Source organism: Paralichthys olivaceus, chromosome 22 (genome assembly GCF_024713975.1).
Source record: "Paralichthys olivaceus isolate ysfri-2021 chromosome 22, ASM2471397v2, whole genome shotgun sequence".
NCBI lineage: Eukaryota > Metazoa > Chordata > Actinopteri > Pleuronectiformes > Paralichthyidae > Paralichthys > Paralichthys olivaceus.
Genome location: NC_091114.1, coordinates 726,075 through 746,515, shown reverse-complemented (window position 1 = coordinate 746,515; position 20,441 = coordinate 726,075).

Sequence of the window (20,441 nt, the reverse complement as noted above, 5' to 3'; positions counted from 1 at the left end):
AAGCTTCTCTCGCCGTTTCCAGCGCTTTTGTGCACGCAGAGCTACTGTTTCCAGCTATTTTGTGCTCTTAGAACCACTTTGTGAACAAAAGTAAATCGTCTGAACTAAGGTTGCATTTTTAAGCTTCTCTCGCCGTTTCCAGCGCTTTTGTGCACGCAGAGCTACTGTTTCCAGCTGTTTTGTGCTCTTAGAACCACTTTGTGAACAAAAGTAAATCTTCTGAACTAAGGTTGCATTTTTAAGCTTCTCTCGCCGTTTCCAGCGCCTTTGTGCACGCAGAGCCACTTTGTGAGCAAAAGTTAATCCTCTGAACTAAGGTTGCATTTTTAAGCTTCTCTCGCCGTTTCCAGCGCTTTTGTGCACGCAGAGCCACTTTGTGAGTAAAAGTAAATCTTCTGAACAAAGGTTGCATTTTTAAGCTTCTCTCGCCATTTCCAGCGCTTTTGTGCACGCAGAGCCACTTTGTGAACAAAAGTAAATCTTCTGAACTAAGGTTGCATTTTTAAGCTTCTCTCGCCATTTCCAGCGCTTTTGTGCACGCAGAGCTACTGTTTCCAGCTTTTTTGTGCTCTTAGAACCACTTTGTGAACAAAAGTAAATCTTCTGAACTAAGACAAAACAGCTGTAAACAGTAGCTCTGCGTGCACAAAAGCACTGGAAACGGCGAGAGAGGCTTAAAATTGCCACTTTGGTCCAGATGATGAATTTTTAATGACTAAAGGACCAAAGTTATGCTGATATGGGAAAAACATTAGAAATTCTCAAATTATTTCTAATTTACTTTTCTTAAAAAAAATTTTTTATTTATTTTTTATTTTAGGATTGAATTCTTTGTTAATAACGTCAAAAAGCCAATGATGCCCCTAATATACTTAAATTTACTTACCTTTACTTACCTTTGGCAGTTGAGAACTCCTCTCTCTCTCTTTTTTTCCCCTGTCTGCTTAAAGCAGATTGACCGCAGCGTCGATATAATCCTGGCTCAGGTTCAAGATCACCAACAGGCTTATTCTCTATTCCTTAGTTAACCCAATTAACTCCGTGATCTCCAAGACCACCTGAAGCTTCCTTGATTCTACATCGGTTCCAAACCACGCCATGCAGACACGTCGGTCACTCACCCAGTGAGAGAATCGTTTCCCTTCTGAATTTGTCTTCCCAGAAAGACAGTGTCTCTGTGCTACTTAGTCCCCCAGATTACAGCAGTGAGAGCACTCTTTGGTTCTCAGGCATCAGGCCCTCACGTCTCTACCCTCTTTTGTCAGGGAGGGTGAGGTCAGAGACCCAGACTACCTGTGCAGTTTTACCTTTCATCCCTGAGATCCAGAGTGTCCTCTCACACGAGTGATCCTGCCGACAACGCCAAAATTGTGGTGGAAATTTCTGTGAAACAAGCACAAAGTCAAACACTTCTTTTTGTAAGTTTAATTCAGCATCTGCAGATGGACTCATCAGTACACATCACCTGAATGACATGCACAAATGAGCACAGAACTTAGGAGAATCTGTGCTCTTAAAACTCGCAGCCCCTTTCCACTAAGCATGCAAAGGTATATATTACCCTCCTGTAGTTTCACTCAGTGGAGAAGACATCCCGTCCTTTTGTTTACATGTTCTGTGGATGACCCCCCCTGTGAGAACACAGTTGTTTGATCCCAATCAGAGATACTAAAAGATACCATAAAGTTGTGGTTTCTCGAGGCCATAAAACTCAAGTCTCTTAAGCCACCATCGTAAACCTTAAAGTTGCCCTTTCCGATTAACAATTTGGTCAACCATTTGGTCAGTCCTCAACATACAGTACATGTCTGCTCATGCAATTATACATACACAAATGTAACATTTCCATTACAGTGCTAAAAGTGTTATAGCTGAGCAGGGATCAGTGAGGATGAGGTCGTATTTAAAGGGACCGCTTGGTGAGAGAATGGGCTGTGATTGGTGAGTGACTGATGAGCACCCATGAACCTATCGTTAGCTGAGCACATGACTCCGTGTCCTGCATGAACTAACACAATGCTTCATTAGTCACTATTTAAGTTCAGGATTTCCACAATGACATTCTCACTTTAAACTTAATTTAAGGTATCTCGAATTGAGGCAAATTAAAGCTGACCTTAATTTATGATCAGTCACAATCAAATTGTCATATATCACAAATCATAAACTGGATTTATTTTCATAATTAATTATGGATAAAATTACAAGGCATGTTGCAGAAATCTGGAATGGATATCTATATCATTGAGCATTGTAACAAGTTACATTGTACAAGTACATGTTCTACTGAATAAGGGATCAGCCACTTGCTATCTGTAATACAAACAGCCATCATCAGGAACATCAGAGATATCATAGTTAATAATCATCCCAAGGTACTTGTAGTTCTCTACAATGTCTACCACATGTCCCTTGATGATAGTATTCTAAGAGTTTGAGGACTGATGCCTAAAACTCATGTCCTTGGTTTTTGTCACATTTAGTAGTAAAAATGCACAGTCACACCACTACAGATTCACAATCCACAATGGGACCATGGTTGTTCTCATCTGCATGGAGGAAACTGACTGTCACAGAGTCATCAGCAAATTTGAAAAGTAATCTGTTGTCATGCCAGCTGCGGCAGTCATCAGTATACACATTATAGAGGGGAGGTGAAAGGACACAGGAGGAGACCCTGTGGATGATGACAATGTGTCTTACATGCATTACTTTCTGCGTCAGTTGCCAGTTGCAGCTCGAGGCATGTATCCAAAATTATCTTTTCCAGGCACTATACTGATACTGTAGTCACTACAAGTTACGCACGTTCCAGTTTGCCTGGGGGACATTTAAAACAAACCAGTCTACAACACAATAAAAATCACATGAAAATCAACCTCCCTCCTCATCTTTTCATATTTTTTTCTCCTCAATTTTTTAATGTGGATTTAGAATTTGATACTGAGCATAGCCGTGAAATTGCCCCCCCCCCAAATAGAAATGGTACAAGTTGTCAAATAAATGTTATCTACATAAATCCCCACAGATTTCAAAAACATTCTCAGAACACAGTTTACATCACAGTATATTGTAAGGTATCACATTTTTTATTACTCACCTTATTGATGGAACCTCAACCATATTTACTGTCCCTGGCTCAGACTCTCTCTCAAGCATCTACAGTAGGTGTTTTCATTCCCAAAACACAGGCTCTCTTGTGGTTCCAAGAGTCTGTAAGAGTAGAACAGGAGGTAGAGCATTCAGCTACCAGGCAGACAACTTCTGTGCATTTACGGTTAAACTTAAAACATTCCTTTTTGATAAAGCCTTGCTGGATCAGGTGAGTCCTGAACCATCCCTTAAGCTGCTATAGGTCTAGACTGCATGGGGAAACTCCCATCATCCACAGAGCACTTCTCCACTTCTCTCTGTCTCTCTGCCCCCCCCCACCCCACACTCATTTTTTTTTTTTAATAAATGTCAAAAACTATGTTATTGTTGTGTCTCTTTTCTCCCATAGTCCCTCTCTCTCTTTCTCTCTCTCATTGCAGATACCTCTGACTCCAGAACTGAAGGAGAACAACTATTATTATTATTATTATTAACAACAATACTTAATTAATTATTATATTAATTGTTGCTGCTATCATTGATAATCAATAACTTCTTTACACTGTTATTGTTTACATTTTAACTAGTAAGATCTGATACCAGATGATCCAGGCAGATGATCGTCCACATTGAGCCTGGTTCTGCTAGAGGTTTCTCCCTGTAAGTGAGGGAGTTTTTACTCTTCACAGTCACCAAAGTCTGCTCATTGTGGGAACTGTTAGGTTTCTTTATATTAAACAAGATTTGAAGGTCTTGACCTTCTATGTAAAGTTCCTTGAGATAATGTATATTATGATTTGGCGCTATACAAATAAAATTGAATTGAATTGAATAGGTGATGGGATAATAATAACAATAATTAATTGAGCAGTAGTATTGCAATATATTCAGTAAACTGTACAGAAATAATATGTTTTTTTTCTTTCATGAACATATTTTCCATTTCATATTATGCACTTACCAACCTTTAACTGTGGGCTGAGTTTCCTGAGCACATATACACATTCACCTAACACACTGGTAAATATTAACCCTTACTATGAGGAACTCATACCTGAAAAAGGGAGTATTTGAATGAACGATACATGGACACAAACTTTTCTCAAATCATGTGCATTATGACTGAAGGGAGTAAGCGAGGTGTCTCTTAATGTTCCTCAAAAGCTACATGCTCCCTCTCCTGGATCCCTCTGGTAACTACACCTGCTCTTACTGCTGCTGGTGTTAGAATAACTTGTTGAACATAAAACACAAGAATACACAAAAATACTGTTCTCTAACTGCTGCAACTGACAGTAAACATTATAACCATAACATGAATATGCTCAAGTATTAGAATATGAGAAATTTAATGGTACTCTGCTACTTCAGCTAACTTGCGGGTAAAGCACAATATTCCTTGTGTCACAAAAAGCAACAAGTGTCAGAACCTGTCTGACTGCCTAATTCAACCAGGCACAACTTTTTTTCTTTCGCGCCTGCGGACACCAGGCCGAAATAGGTGGATGGGCTTTCTGTAAAGAAGACTCCTGTCGTGGTTTCAAAGCTCTACGTGCTTTCTGGCATTTGCTGGAGGCCTGTCAAATTGCAATCTATAATGAAAGGGGAATCAGAAGTTAGTGTAAATCCCATTATCAATGCCTAGAATATGCTGGCCCCTCATTTCAGCCAAAAAAGCCTCAAACTGTTTGAAAGTTACACCGTTGCGATCATTAGGCCCCAGATCAACATTCTTCCCTCTCATACCCGTATGTACTCTGTACGGCTATCAAAATGGAGCCCGTAGAAATGGGCTTAATTGATACCAAAGGTCACAAAGGTCACCTGGGCCCTTCTGCAGTTTTGGTGAAAATCGGTAATGCAGGCTCAAAGAGCCCCTCGTGACCAGTGGGTCAAATTTGGGGCTCCTAGGCCCTTGGGAAGGCCCCGAAAGGGATCGTAATTTCCCCAAAAATCTCCAGAACCAAGAGGCTGCGAACCCTGTTTAGGCCCCTGACCAGCTAGAGGACTGAAATCCAAGTGACAACTCATGTAGCATTGATAAGAAATTCCCTCAAGCATTCCAAGTTACCAGATATAATGAAATTCCCTACTGACAGTCCTAACATATCACATTCACAGTGACGTTACTCTGACCTTTAACTTCGAAGGGAATAAAATTCTTCATCTTTGAATTGAAGTTAATATTTTTACCAAGTTTGACGACATTCCCATGAGCTGATCTTTAGATATCAATTTAAGGAAAAATATTTACATGCTTTGTGAGAACACTGTGACATTTGGCTACCAAAATGAAACCCAAATTCATATGAATGTTTGTGCCAAATGTGAAAGAATTCCCTGAAGGCATTTCGGATATATCGCATTTACAAGGCAAGTAGTGTGCTTTGTGAGGTCCTAGTGACCTTGCCATTTGATCTTTGACAACTGAATTCTATTCAAGTCATCATTGAGTCCAAATGAATGTTTGTGCCACATGTAATGATATTTCCTTTGGACAATCCTGATAAATTGTATTCAAAACAATGCAAAGTCATGTGAGCTTGACCTTTTGACCTTTGACTAACATAACGTAGTTGTACATGAGATATCGCATTCACATGAATTGGCAAGACAGATGGATGGACAACCTGAAAACGTAATGCCTCTGGCCATACTGAATGTGAAAATGGTAAAGAAAGAAATATAGCAATACATGATAAATAATTTGTTCCATGTTCTTTTATTTTACATGGATGATTTCTTGACAAAACAAGCCAACTCTATAAATGTGAACTGAGTGTCAGAAATTAACATGACATTCATAGCATCTGCAAACAATTTTTCCCCACAAATTTCTGTAACTTTCTGAGAATCTACATCACAGTATATTGTAAAATATCATGTGTTTCAATACTCTCCTTATTGATGGAACCTCAGTGATGTCTACTGTCCCTGGCTCAGACACTCTCTCAAGCATCTACAGTACATGTCAAGAAAGGTAATGGTAACATTAAAATAACATTTGATATCTACAATTCAGTTGAACTATTATAGTTTCAGATATTTCTTTCTGTAAGTTCAATTCAGCATCTGCAGATGGACTCATTAGTACATGTCACCTGATTGACATGCACAAATGAGCAAAGAACATAGGAGAATCTGTGTTCTTATAACTCACAGCCCCCTCCCACTAAGCATGCAAAGGTATATATTACCCTTCTGTAGTTTCACTCAGTGGAAGAGACATCCTGTCCTTTTGTTAACATGTTCTGTGGATGACCCCCCCCCCCCCCCCCCCCCGTGAGATCCCAGTTGTTTGATCCCAATCAGAGATACAACGAGATACCATAAAGTTGTGGTTTCTCGAGGCCATAAAACTCAAGTCTCTTAAGCCACCATCGTAAACATTAAAGTTGCCCTTTTAGATTAACAATTTGGTCAACCATTTGGTCAGTCCTCGACATACAGTACATGTCTGCTCATGCAATTATACATACACAAATGTAACATTTCCATTACAGTGCTAAAAGTGTTATAGCTGAGCAGGGATCAGTGAGGATGAGGTCGTATTTAAAGGGACCGCTTTGGTGAGAGAATGGGCTGTGATTGGTGAGTGACTGATGAGCACCCATGAACCTATCGTTAGCTGAGCACATGACTCCGTGTCCTGCATGAACTAACACAATGCTTCATTAGTCACTATTTAAGTTCAGGATTTCCACAATGACATTCTCACTTTAAACTTAATTTAAGGTATCTCGAATTGAGGCAAATTAAAGCTGACCTTGAATTATGATTAGTCACAATCAAATTGTCATATATCACAAATCATAAACTGGATTTATTTTCATAATTAATTATGGATAAAATTACAAGGCATGTTGCAGAAATCTGGAATGGATATCTATATCATTGAGCATTGTAACAAGTTACATTGTACAAGTACATGTTCTACTGATTAAGGGATCAGCCACTTGCTATCTGTAATACAAACAGCCATCATCAGGAACATCAGAGATATCATAGTTAATAATCATCCCAAGGTACTTGTAGTTCTCTACAATGTCTACCACATATCCCTTGATGATAGTATTCTAAGAGTTTGAGGACTGATGCCTAAAACTCATGTCCTTGGTTTTTGTCACATTTAGTAGTAAAAATGCACAGTCACACCACTACAGATTCACAATCCACAATGGGACCATGGTTGTTCTCATCTGCATGGAGGAAACTGACTGTCACAAAGTCATCAGCAAATTTGAAAAGTAATCTGTTGTCATGCCAGCTGCGGCAGTCATCAGTATACACATTATAGAGGGGAGGTGAAAGGACACAGGAGGAGACCCTGTGGATGATGACAATGTGTCTTACATGCATTACTTTCTGCGTCAGTTGCCAGTTGCAGCTCGAGGCATGTATCCAAAATTATCTTTTCCAGGCACTATACTGATACTGTAGTCACTACAAGTTACGCACGTTCCATTTTGCCTGGGGGACATTTAAAACAAACCAGTCTACAACACAATAAAAATCACATGAAAATCAACCTCCCTCCTCATCTTTTCATATTTTTTTCTCCTCAATTTTTTAATGTGGATTTAGAATTTGATACTGAGCATAGCCGTGAAATTGCCCCCCCCAAATAGAAATGGTACAAGTTGTCAAATAAATGTTATCTACATAAATCCCCACAGATTTCAAAAACATTCTCAGAACACAGTTTACATCACAGTATATTATAAGGTATCACATTTTTAATTACTCACCTTATTGATGGAACCTCAACCATATTTACTGTCCCTGGCTCAGACTCTCTCTCAAGCATCTACAGTAGGTGTTTTCATTCCCAAAACACAGGCTCTCTTGTGGTTCCAAGAGTCTGTAAGAGTAGAACAGGAGGTAGAGCATTCAGCTACCAGGCAGACAACTTCTGTGCATTTACGGTTAAACTTAAAACATTCCTTTTTGATAAAGCCTTGCTGGATAAGGTGAGTCCTGAACCATCCCTTAAGCTGCTATAGGTCTAGACAGCAGGGGAAACTCCCATCATCCACAGAGCACTTCTCCACTTCTCTCTGTCTCTCTGCCCCCCCCCCCACCCCACACTCATTTTTTTTTTTTAATAAATGTCAAAAACTATGTTATTGACGTGTCTCTTTTCTCCCATAGTCCCTCTCTCTCTTTCTCTCTCTCATTGCAGATACCTCTGACTCCAGAACTGAAGGAGAACAACTATTATTATTATTATTATTAACAACAATACTTAATTAATTATTATATTAATTGTTGCTGCTATCATTGATAATCAATAACTTCTTGACACTGTTATTGTTTACATTTTAACTAGTAAGAGCTGATACCAGATGATCCAGGCAGATGATCGTCCACATTGAGCCTGGTTCTGCTAGAGGTTTCTCCCTGTAAGTGAGGGAGTTTTTACTCTTCACAGTCACCAAAGTCTGCTCATTGTGGGAACTGTTAGGTTTCTTTATATTAAACAAGATTTGAAGGTCTTGACCTTCTATGTAAAGTTCCTTGAGATAATGTATATTATGATTTGGCGCTATACAAATAAAATTGAATTGAATTGAATAGGTGATGGGATAATAATAACAATAATTAATTGAGCAGTAGTATTGCAATATATTCAGTAAACTGTACAGAAATAATATGTTTTTTTTCTTTCATGAACATATTTTCCATTTCATATTATGCACTTACCAACCTTTAACTGTGGGCTGAGTTTCCTGAGCACATATACACATTCACCTAACACACTGGTAAATATTAACCCTTACTATGAGGAACTCATACCTGAAAAAGGGAGTATTTGAATGAACGATACATGGACACAAACTTTTCTCAAATCATGTGCATTATGACTGAAGGGAGTAAGCGAGGTGTCTCTTAATGTTCCTCAAAAGCTACATGCTCCCTCTCCTGGATCCCTCTGGTAACTACACCTGCTCTTACTGCTGCTGGTGTAAGAATAACTTGTTGAACATAAAACACAAGAATACACAAAAATACTGTTCTCTAACTGCTGCAACTGACAGTAAACATTATAACCATAACATGAATATGCTCAAGTATTAGAATATGAGAAATTTAATAGTACTCTGCTACTTCAGCTAACTTGCGGGTAAAGCACAATATTCCTTGTGTCACAAAAAGCAACAAGTGTCAGAACCTGTCTGACTGCCTAATTCAACCAGGCACAACTTTTTTTCTTTCGCGCCTGCGGACACCAGGCCGAAATAGGTGGATGGACTTTCTGTAAAGAAGGCTCCTGTCGTGGTTTCAAAGCTCTACGTGCTTTCTGGCATTTGCTGGAGGCCCGTCAAATTGCAATCTATAATGAAAGGGGAATCAGAAGTTAGTGTAAATCCCATTATCAATGCCTAGAATATGCTGGCCCCTCATTTCAGCCAAAAAAGCCTCAAACTGTTTGAAAGTTACACCGTTGCGATCATTAGGCCCCAGATCAACATTCTTCCCTCTCATACCCGTATGTACTCTGTACGGCTATCAAAATGGAGCCCGTAGAAATGGGCTTAATTGATACCAAAGGTCACAAAGGTCACCTGGGCCCTTCTGCAGTTTGGGTGAAAATCGGTAATGCAGGCTCAAAGAGCCCCTTGTGACCAGTGGGTCAAATTTGGGGCTCCTAGGCCCTTGGGAAGGCCCCGAAAGGGATCGTGATTTCCCCAAAAATCTCCAGAACCAAGAGGCTGCGAACCCTGTTTAGGCCCCTGACCAGCTAGAGGGCTGAAATCCAAGTGACAACTCATGTAGCATTGATAAGAAATTCCCTCAAGCATTCCAAGTTACCAGATATAATGAAATTCCCTACTGACAGTCCTAACATATCACATTCACAGTGACGTTACTCTGACCTTTAACTTCGAAGGGAATAAAATTCTTCATCTTTGAATTGAAGTTAATATTTTTACCAAGTTTGACGACATTCCCATGAGCTGATCTTTAGATATCAATTTAAGGAAAAATATTTACATGCTTTGTGAGAACACTGTGACATTTGGCTACCAAAATGAAACCCAAATTCATATGAATGTTTGTGCCAAATGTGAAAAAATTCCCTGAAGGCATTTCGGATATATCGCATTTACAAGGCAAGTAGTGTGCTTTGTGAGGTCCTAGTGACCTTGCCATTTGATCTTTGACAACTGAATTCTATTCAAGTCATCATTGAGTCCAAATGAATGTTTGTGCCACATGTAATGATATTTCCTTTGGACAATCCTGATAAATTGTATTCAAAACAATGCAAAGTCATGTGAGCTTGACCTTTTGACCTTTGACTAACATAACGTAGTTGTACATGAGATATCGCATTCACATGAATTGGCAAGACAGATGGATGGACAACCTGAAAACGTAATGCCTCTGGCCATACTGAATGTGAAAATGGTAAAGAAAGAAATATAGCAATACATGATAAATAATTTGTTCCATGTTCTTTTATTTTACATGGATGATTTCTTGACAAAACAAGCCAACTCTATAAATGTGAACTGAGTGTCAGAAATTAACATGACATTCATAGCATCTGCAAACAATTTTTCCCCACAAATTTCTGTAACTTTCTGAGAATCTACATCACAGTATATTGTAAAATATCATGTGTTTCAATACTCTCCTTATTGATGGAACCTCAGTGATGTCTACTGTCCCTGGCTCAGACACTCTCTCAAGCATCTACAGTACATGTCAAGAAAGGTAATGGTAACATTAAAATAACATTTGATATCTACAATTCAGTTGAACTATTATAGTTTCAGATATTTCTTTCTGTAAGTTCAATTCAGCATCTGCAGATGGACTCATTAGTACATGTCACCTGATTGACATGCACAAATGAGCAAAGAACATAGGAGAATCTGTGTTCTTATAACTCACAGCCCCCTCCCACTAAGCATGCAAAGGTATATATTACCCTTCTGTAGTTTCACTCAGTGGAAGAGACATCCTGTCCTTTTGTTAACATGTTCTGTGGATGACCCCCCCCCCCCCCCCCCCCCCCGTGAGATCCCAGTTGTTTGATCCCAATCAGAGATACAACGAGATACCATAAAGTTGTGGTTTCTCGAGGCCATAAAACTCAAGTCTCTTAAGCCACCATCGTAAACATTAAAGTTGCCCTTTTAGATTAACAATTTGGTCAACCATTTGGTCAGTCCTCGACATACAGTACATGTCTGCTCATGCAATTATACATACACAAATGTAACATTTCCATTACAGTGCTAAAAGTGTTATAGCTGAGCAGGGATCAGTGAGGATGAGGTCGTATTTAAAGGGACCGCTTTGGTGAGAGAATGGGCTGTGATTGGTGAGTGACTGATGAGCACCCATGAACCTATCGTTAGCTGAGCACATGACTCCGTGTCCTGCATGAACTAACACAATGCTTCATTAGTCACTATTTAAGTTCAGGATTTCCACAATGACATTCTCACTTTAAACTTAATTTAAGGTATCTCGAATTGAGGCAAATTAAAGCTGACCTTGAATTATGATTAGTCACAATTAAATTGTCATATATCACAAATCATAAACTGGATTTATTTTCATAATTAATTATGGATAAAATTACAAGGCATGTTGCAGAAATCTGGAATGGATATCTATATCATTGAGCATTGTAACAAGTTACATTGTACAAGTACATGTTCTACTGATTAAGGGATCAGCCACTTGCTATCTGTAATACAAACAGCCATCATCAGGAACATCAGAGATATCATAGTTAATAATCATCCCAAGGTACTTGTAGTTCTCTACAATGTCTACCACATATCCCTTGATGATAGTATTCTAAGAGTTTGAGGACTGATGCCTAAAACTCATGTCCTTGGTTTTTGTCACATTTAGTAGTAAAAATGCACAGTCACACCACTACAGATTCACAATCCACAATGGGACCATGGTTGTTCTCATCTGCATGGAGGAAACTGACTGTCACAAAGTCATCAGCAAATTTGAAAAGTAATCTGTTGTCATGCCAGCTGCGGCAGTCATCAGTATACACATTATAGAGGGGAGGTGAAAGGACACAGGAGGAGACCCTGTGGATGATGACAATGTGTCTTACATGCATTACTTTCTGCGTCAGTTGCCAGTTGCAGCTCGAGGCATGTATCCAAAATTATCTTTTCCAGGCACTATACTGATACTGTAGTCACTACAAGTTACGCACGTTCCATTTTGCCTGGGGGACATTTAAAACAAACCAGTCTACAACACAATAAAAATCACATGAAAATCAACCTCCCTCCTCATCTTTTCATATTTTTTTCTCCTCAATTTTTTAATGTGGATTTAGAATTTGATACTGAGCATAGCCGTGAAATTGCCCCCCCCCAAATAGAAATGGTACAAGTTGTCAAATAAATGTTATCTACATAAATCCCCACAGATTTCAAAAACATTCTCAGAACACAGTTTACATCACAGTATATTATAAGGTATCACATTTTTAATTACTCACCTTATTGATGGAACCTCAACCATATTTACTGTCCCTGGCTCAGACTCTCTCTCAAGCATCTACAGTAGGTGTTTTCATTCCCAAAACACAGGCTCTCTTGTGGTTCCAAGAGTCTGTAAGAGTAGAACAGGAGGTAGAGCATTCAGCTACCAGGCAGACAACTTCTGTGCATTTACGGTTAAACTTAAAACATTCCTTTTTGATAAAGCCTTGCTGGATAAGGTGAGTCCTGAACCATCCCTTAAGCTGCTATAGGTCTAGACAGCAGGGGAAACTCCCATCATCCACAGAGCACTTCTCCACTTCTCTCTGTCTCTCTGCCCCCCCCCCCCACCCCACACTCATTTTTTTTTTTTAATAAATGTCAAAAACTATGTTATTGACGTGTCTCTTTTCTCCCATAGTCCCTCTCTCTCTTTCTCTCTCTCATTGCAGATACCTCTGACTCCAGAACTGAAGGAGAACAACTATTATTATTATTATTATTAACAACAATACTTAATTAATTATTATATTAATTGTTGCTGCTATCATTGATAATCAATAACTTCTTGACACTGTTATTGTTTACATTTTAACTAGTAAGAGCTGATACCAGATGATCCAGGCAGATGATCGTCCACATTGAGCCTGGTTCTGCTAGAGGTTTCTCCCTGTAAGTGAGGGAGTTTTTACTCTTCACAGTCACCCAAGTCTGCTCATTGTGGGAACTGTTATGTTTCTTTATATTAAACAAGATTTGAAGGTCTTGACCTTCTATGTAAAGTTCCTTGAGATAATGTATATTATGATTTGGCGCTATACAAATAAAATTGAATTGAATTGAATAGGTGATGGGATAATAATAACAATAATTAATTGAGCAGTAGTATTGCAATATATTCAGTAAACTGTACAGAAATAATATGTTTTTTTTCTTTCATGAACATATTTTCCATTTCATATTATGCACTTACCAACCTTTAACTGTGGGCTGAGTGTCATAAAATTAACAACACATTCATAGCATCTGCAAACAATACTATATAACAACATTCAAGCATACTATCTATATAACAACAGATCTTAACTGTGTTTGTTCTCAAGTGTGGGGTGTTTTATACATTTTTAATAACATTATACGGATCACATTATAGCGTGACATATTTCTGGTTGAGGACAGGAGGAAATTACTGCAGTAAAGTGTGAAAGATGGGTAAAGAAGAGTTGAAGTGGAGTATAAAATGACCGTGGTATTAATGATAAACTAATCACATGAGGGATCGTCTCAGTTGTTAATTTGGAAAAAGAGAAACTCTAATAAAGTTATTGCATTACCTGAAAGGTTTCACAATGTAACTTGATGCGAATCCCCTTGCGAGTCTGCTATTGATCCGAAAAGTCTGAATCTGTGAATGTCTTTCACACTTTCCTTCAGTCACTTTCCTCTTGTCAATCGTTCCTGCTTCAGCTCACCGGTCGTAGCCAGAGGTGTGTTCCATCCAGGGCCGAAGGTGATGTTGCTTACTGCGGGGTTAACCCCCTTCACTTCCACCAATTGGAAAACAACACACGGGAGCTCCGCATCATATCATCTCCTTACGCTATAATGTAATCCATATAACGTTATTAAAAATTAAAAAACAAAAAAGATCTTACCAGCCTATACACCTCTCCTACACAGGGGAAGACCACGCCTCCACGACACACACTTTCATCAGAAATGAAACTTATCTCTCTCTCTCTCACGTGTCTGTGTGTGTCGGGTCAGATCAAGGTGATCAGCGTACATAAGCGTACATAAAATAACAAACACGTTTGGAGAAACTTTATTTGAAGAGTACTTTGAGTTTTTAGTGTCACTTTTATGAAGACGATTCACGATATTCCATGTCCACGAGTGTTTATTTGTATAGCAGAGAGACAGAGAGAAGTGCTCTGTGGATGATGGGAGTTTCCCCAGCAGTCTAGACCTATAGCAGCTTAAGGGATGGTTCAGGACTCACCTGATCCAGCCAGGCTTTATCAAAAAGGAATGTTTTAAGTTTAACCGTAAATGCACAGAAGTTGTCTGCCTGGTAGCTGAATGCTCTACCTCCTCTTCTATTCTTACAGACTCTTGGAACCACAAGAGAGCCTGTGTTTTGGGAATGAAAACACCTACTGTAGATGCTTGAGAGAGAGTCTGAGCCAGGGACAGTAAACATGGTTGAGGTTCCATCAATAAGGTGAGTAATTAAAAATGTGATACCTTATAATATACTGTGATGTAAACTGTGTTCTGAGAATGTTTTTGAAATCTGTGGGGATTTATGTAGGTAACATAAGTTTGACAACTTGTACCATTTCTATTCGGGAGCCAATTTCATGGCTATGCTCAGTATCAAATTCTAAATCCACATCAAAAAATTGAGGAATAAAAAAATATGAAAAGATGAGGAGGGCGGTTGATTTTCATGTGATGTTAACTGTGTTGTAGACTGGTTTGTTTTAAATGTCCCCAGGCAAAATGGAACGTACGTAACTTGTAGTGACTACAGTACCAGTATAGTGCCTGGAAAAGATAATTTTGGATACATGCATGATACCTCAAGCTGCAACTGACAACTAACACAGAAAGTGAGGGTAAACAAATGCACCTAAGAGACATTGTCATCATTCACAGGGTCTTCTCCTGATCTTTGCACTCTGTAATGTGTATACTGATGACTGCCGCAGCTGGCATGACAACAGATTACTTTTCAAATTTGCTGATGACTCTGTGACAGTAAGTCTCCTCAGAGAGATATACTTAACACCTTTCGTCAAAAAGTGACAGTTTTACGACTTTGAACTTTTACCTAGTGAGGTCACGAGAAGAGAGGGGGGGGGGGGGTGATAAGAGGAGGGGGAGGAGGGGGGTTTAGGAAGTGGGGGGTCATAAAAAAAAAAAAAAAAATAGATAAAGTGAGGGGGAATAAAAACCAGATACGGGGTGAGATCAGAGAGCGCGCTTTGCTGCACGAGAACTCAGTATGTAAACATCCAAAGAATAACAACAGGCGTGATTGTATGGCTCCTCTCTCTCACAGACAGAGGCCCAAATGATGCAGAAAAATAAAAAACTAAATGGGTAAAACAGGAACAAGGATCCAAGTTGACTTTCTATGGCTTTGACTGTCTCAGATTTGGTCAAGCTTGTCAGGGTGTGTTATCACAGATCAAAAATGTTATGACTTTTTATTTTAAGGCTGGAGGTTCCCTATCTATCTATCTATCTATCTATCACAAACTGAACTAAATTCTCAAACACTTCCTGTGTGCTCAAAAGTCCTGTTCGTTTAATAGAGTCTAGAGCTCTAACTACTACCACAAACTAAATCCTCCAGGCTGCTCGTTTACCAGCCAGCTCACAGTATGTAATGTGTAAATCAGACAGTGTTAGAGTTTTAAAAAAAAAAAAATATTTACACTATGTAGCTAGGCTTGCAGTTCCAGTCTTTATGGTATCAAAGCTTATCATATCCTAGACCTGACACTGTTTGATGCACAGAGCTACAGTATCTTCTCATGTGAGTGACGTTGCTGCAAACTAGTACTTTTCCAAAGCTGTCCGTGATAATGTGGGGTGCAGTGTCATACTGTGCACTTCAAGTATTCTCAAAATAAATCCACTCAATTTACCAAAAAAATCTGATGAGCCATCAAATGCACTCATCAAACAGAATCAGAACAAGAGATTGATGTATACACAATGTATTTGTATCAGACAAACTGAAAGGACATTTTGTTACTTTCTAAATATTAAACTCTAAAACATTACACAGCCTTTTATCACTATACTTTGCTCTTAATTTCATATTGTTTCAAATAATTGTATATTTTATTTTCAGATATGTTGAACTGTTTTCTATTATTATTATTAACAACATTTTTTTTTGTGCTAATTAAACTCATGGATCTTGTGAAAGATCAAGCTGATTACAGATAACCCCCTTCTGATGTATGTAGCAAAGGGCCAGGAGTGATTAGGCAGCCAACTAGTGTGGGAAAAGCGGTGACTCACAGGTTATGCAACTGAAAATCACCTGAAGTAGTGGTTTGAATATGATTATATATGTTATCTAAATGAATGGGACCTTTAGTCTGAGTTATTCTTTGACCCTAAATAATAATAAACCAAGGGCATGGGAGTGCCTAATCAATGATTAACTTATTTTAATTTTACTTTTACTTTAAAATTGATCCTTGAATACAACTTTTGTTCCAGGTGAAGACTCAGGTACAGTTTAAGCTAATTAATTGATTTTTATAAGGACATAGATTTTTGTCTGTGAGCACTGGATGTGTGCTAATTGTTATCTCGGGTTTTCAATGAAACCTTATTAAACAATTGGACAAATGAAGTCTTATATTTATGTAACCCAGATCTCCTGGGCCTGAGTTCGTAAACACAAAAAAAAATGAATATGATCTCAGAAGAATATTTGAAACGAATCTTATCTTTTGTTTAAATTCCTCTAATTAATATTAAAGACCACCACAACTGTATTTTAAAAGTCAAAACCTTCACAGGTGTTTATTTACAATAGGAAATAAATGAAAAGGCTGTGAATTCCTCTCAGGAAGTAAAATATTTACAAAACAAAATAAATGCACAAAATAAAATATAGGGTCTCTTTAAATTGTTTAAACTGTTCCTTTGACTTCTCAATTTACCCTTTAATTCACTGGTTAAATAAAATCTTTACCTTTCACAGGTCTCTGAATAAAAACAAACACAATTCCTATCAACTGTAAATTAACTCACAAACATCACATGTGGGCCCACTTCAGAAATGATCAACTTGAAACTTAGTTGCAGGCCTGTAGTGATGCTCGGGTGCGGTGAGGCCTGAAAACTGAGTGGCCACTTCACTCAATCAAGAGCATAAAATAAAAGCACGTGCATTGTCATATCAGTTCGATACTCACAGGTCCAAAACGAGGAGCAATGGGGCAACGACAGTCACAGAAAGGGGTGATGGCAGTCACAATCCGAACACAGGCAGCACACACAGTGGCGAAAATCCAGGGAAGAATAAAACAGCAGGGTCCATCCACCAGCAACCATCTCAGTTTCTCTCTCTCTTCACAGACGTCCGTCTCCTTTAATTACATGAACTCTTTTGAGCCATAATATCATCACGCTAAATCGTACTGACTTAACGTTAGCCCGTTTTAGCATTGAAAACAACAGTGCTAAAGCTAAGATATACAGACACATTTCAACCTTTAGAATTGGCTCTCCTACAACTGAACCAGAAGCCCTCCTCTCCCACTCCTCCCCCTCCTGCATTCTGGAAAGTCCCAGCAGCTGCTTTGGTAAATTTCACTGTTGACTTAATAACATACTTTCAGTAAAAATGTAAATGTGCCTTGATTTGTTCATGTAAGTGCATTTAGCAATTAAAAATTCAGAAAGTTAGCAAACACATGCACATGCAGAATATAAATGTCCATTAGAAATGTAAAATAACGTGGGATCTGTCACATGTTTAATGTCACATTTAAAGTAAATGGCGGTAAGTTGTCCTGATCATGGGAAGCTATGGTGGAGGGGTAGAGCGGTTACCAGAAGGGTAGCAGTTCAATCCCCAGTTTGCCTCATCTGCATGCTGAAGTGTCCTTGAAAAGAAAAAAAAAGTTCTGCTAATAGACGCACTGTATGAATGTGTGTGAACGACAATGAATGGCAAACTGTAGTGTAAAGCGCTCTGAGTGGTCATCAAGATTAGAAAAGCTCTATATGAATACAAACCATTTACCATCACTTGTCATCCTCTCCCTGTCAGAGGCCGGAGAGAAGTGAGGAAAGGCATGGGCACAATAAAGATAGGCATGCTGCAGATCATTGCAACCAACCTCCACCACCATGGTAGTCAATAATTACCATCTCTCCTGAAGTACTGTGGTTTCATTTCTGTCCGGGTGTATTTGTCAACCTAAATGAGCTGAAACCAACACCAAGGTTACTGGCAGCATTGCTTGCACACAGCAACACAGCCATTCACCCAATCAAGTTTACCTGGGTTTTAGTCAAGGTATATATGCTTCAGTGGGATACAGCTGACAGGCCTAATGGTCAATTCCTTTTGAATTGACCAATTGACCTTAGGAACAAATCATTTAACCAGTACTTCACATACTGCGAAGTAACACTATGAACTGAAAAACATTAGATGCACAAGTTACCATGTAAAATAAACACTATATAACAAGAAAACAATGGTAGCCTTGTCATAGCACCACATTACACCGCTTACACATATATAAAGTTTTACCTTAAACAGACCATTAGTTTTAGCCATTAATTTTCAACAATATTTTATAGTATTAAACAGTATAGTAGATTACATACAAATCATTTAAAAAACAGTAATACAAAATCTGTCTGCAGGCGGAGCATTAATCATTAATCATTAAGGAATGATAAAGGAATGATAAAAGAAATGTAAATGTTTTCTTTCCAGTCACTGTGACCTTTGGCCACTGAAATCTAACATATTCATCTTTGAATCAAAGTGGATCAAATAAATTAACTCTTGAGTCCAACTAAATGTGAAATGATTCCCTCAAGGTGTTCCGGAGATACTGTGTCATGTTCACAAAATAATTTGCTTGTGAGGCTACAGTGACATTGACCGTTGACCACCAAAATCTAATCAGGTCACATTTAAGTCCAAGTGAATGATCTGTGCCAAATTTGTAGAAATTCATCAAGACGTTCTCGACATATATGACAAGAATGGGAAAAAAATACCTAAAACATATGGACATTGGCTGTCAGGACAGGAAAATAGAAATCTGAAGCTGTGAGATGGTCATTATTTATGAATCATCAAATGGCATTAAAATGACATTAATTATCCCTTCTATGTAGTCTTATGTTTTGCTTTATATGTGGGTTTTAAGATGGGAGATGTTTGTACATAAATTTGCAGAGATAATAGTGTAACTTAAAAGATTACATGAGCTAGTCCATTCATGTGATAGATAACAAACTCTACAGAAACTCAGTCAATTCCCTTGAGTTTCAGTTCGTCTTCAACTCGGCTGAGGTAATCAGGATCTGGGTATCCATAGCTGCAAAGACAATGACAGAAAATAAATGACTTTATATGGACAGTTTCCTATCAATGAAAATCTGTACGCATGATTGGTGGTCATTAGCCCTGTAGCATGCTGCCAGCAAAAACACAAGACTTGTGTACAGATGATTACATTGAGGTCACATGAATAAGTTTCTCTTTTCACAAATACACAGATTATATACATTTTATTATATACATATTTTATATGTGATTTGCGGCTGTGGCTGCAGGGGGGTAGAGAGGTGGACCTCTAACCAGTAGGTCGGTGGTTCTATCTGCATGCCATACTGTCCTTGGGCAAGATACTGAACCCAGAATTACACACTCATAGAAAAAGTGCTGCCCATAGATGCAGTGTAGGAATGTGTGAATGGGTGAATGGCAATAAATTGTACTGTAAAGCTCTTTGAGTGGTCATCAAGACTAGAAAAGCTCTATATAAATACAGACCAATTACCATTTCTGTCACAGCCCTCTTACTTAGGCTCCGGCCATAATGAACTGATTACAGGGAAGGCCGTTTTGTTCTTGTGAATGTGTCTGAGCAGAGAATCTCCTGCTACGTTGTTTATATGTGGAAAACAAACTAGGGAATGTCTTTGCACATTCAAAGTGACAGTCTTGTGAAAACACCTCCTACTTTTCACCATCGCTGTTGGTCGTTCGTAGTATTATAAGCAACCAAGTGCGGAGTAGACAATCTACTTCCTGTTCACACTGACCTGGTGTCATGATAAACGTTTATGTACCAGTCAGATACAGGC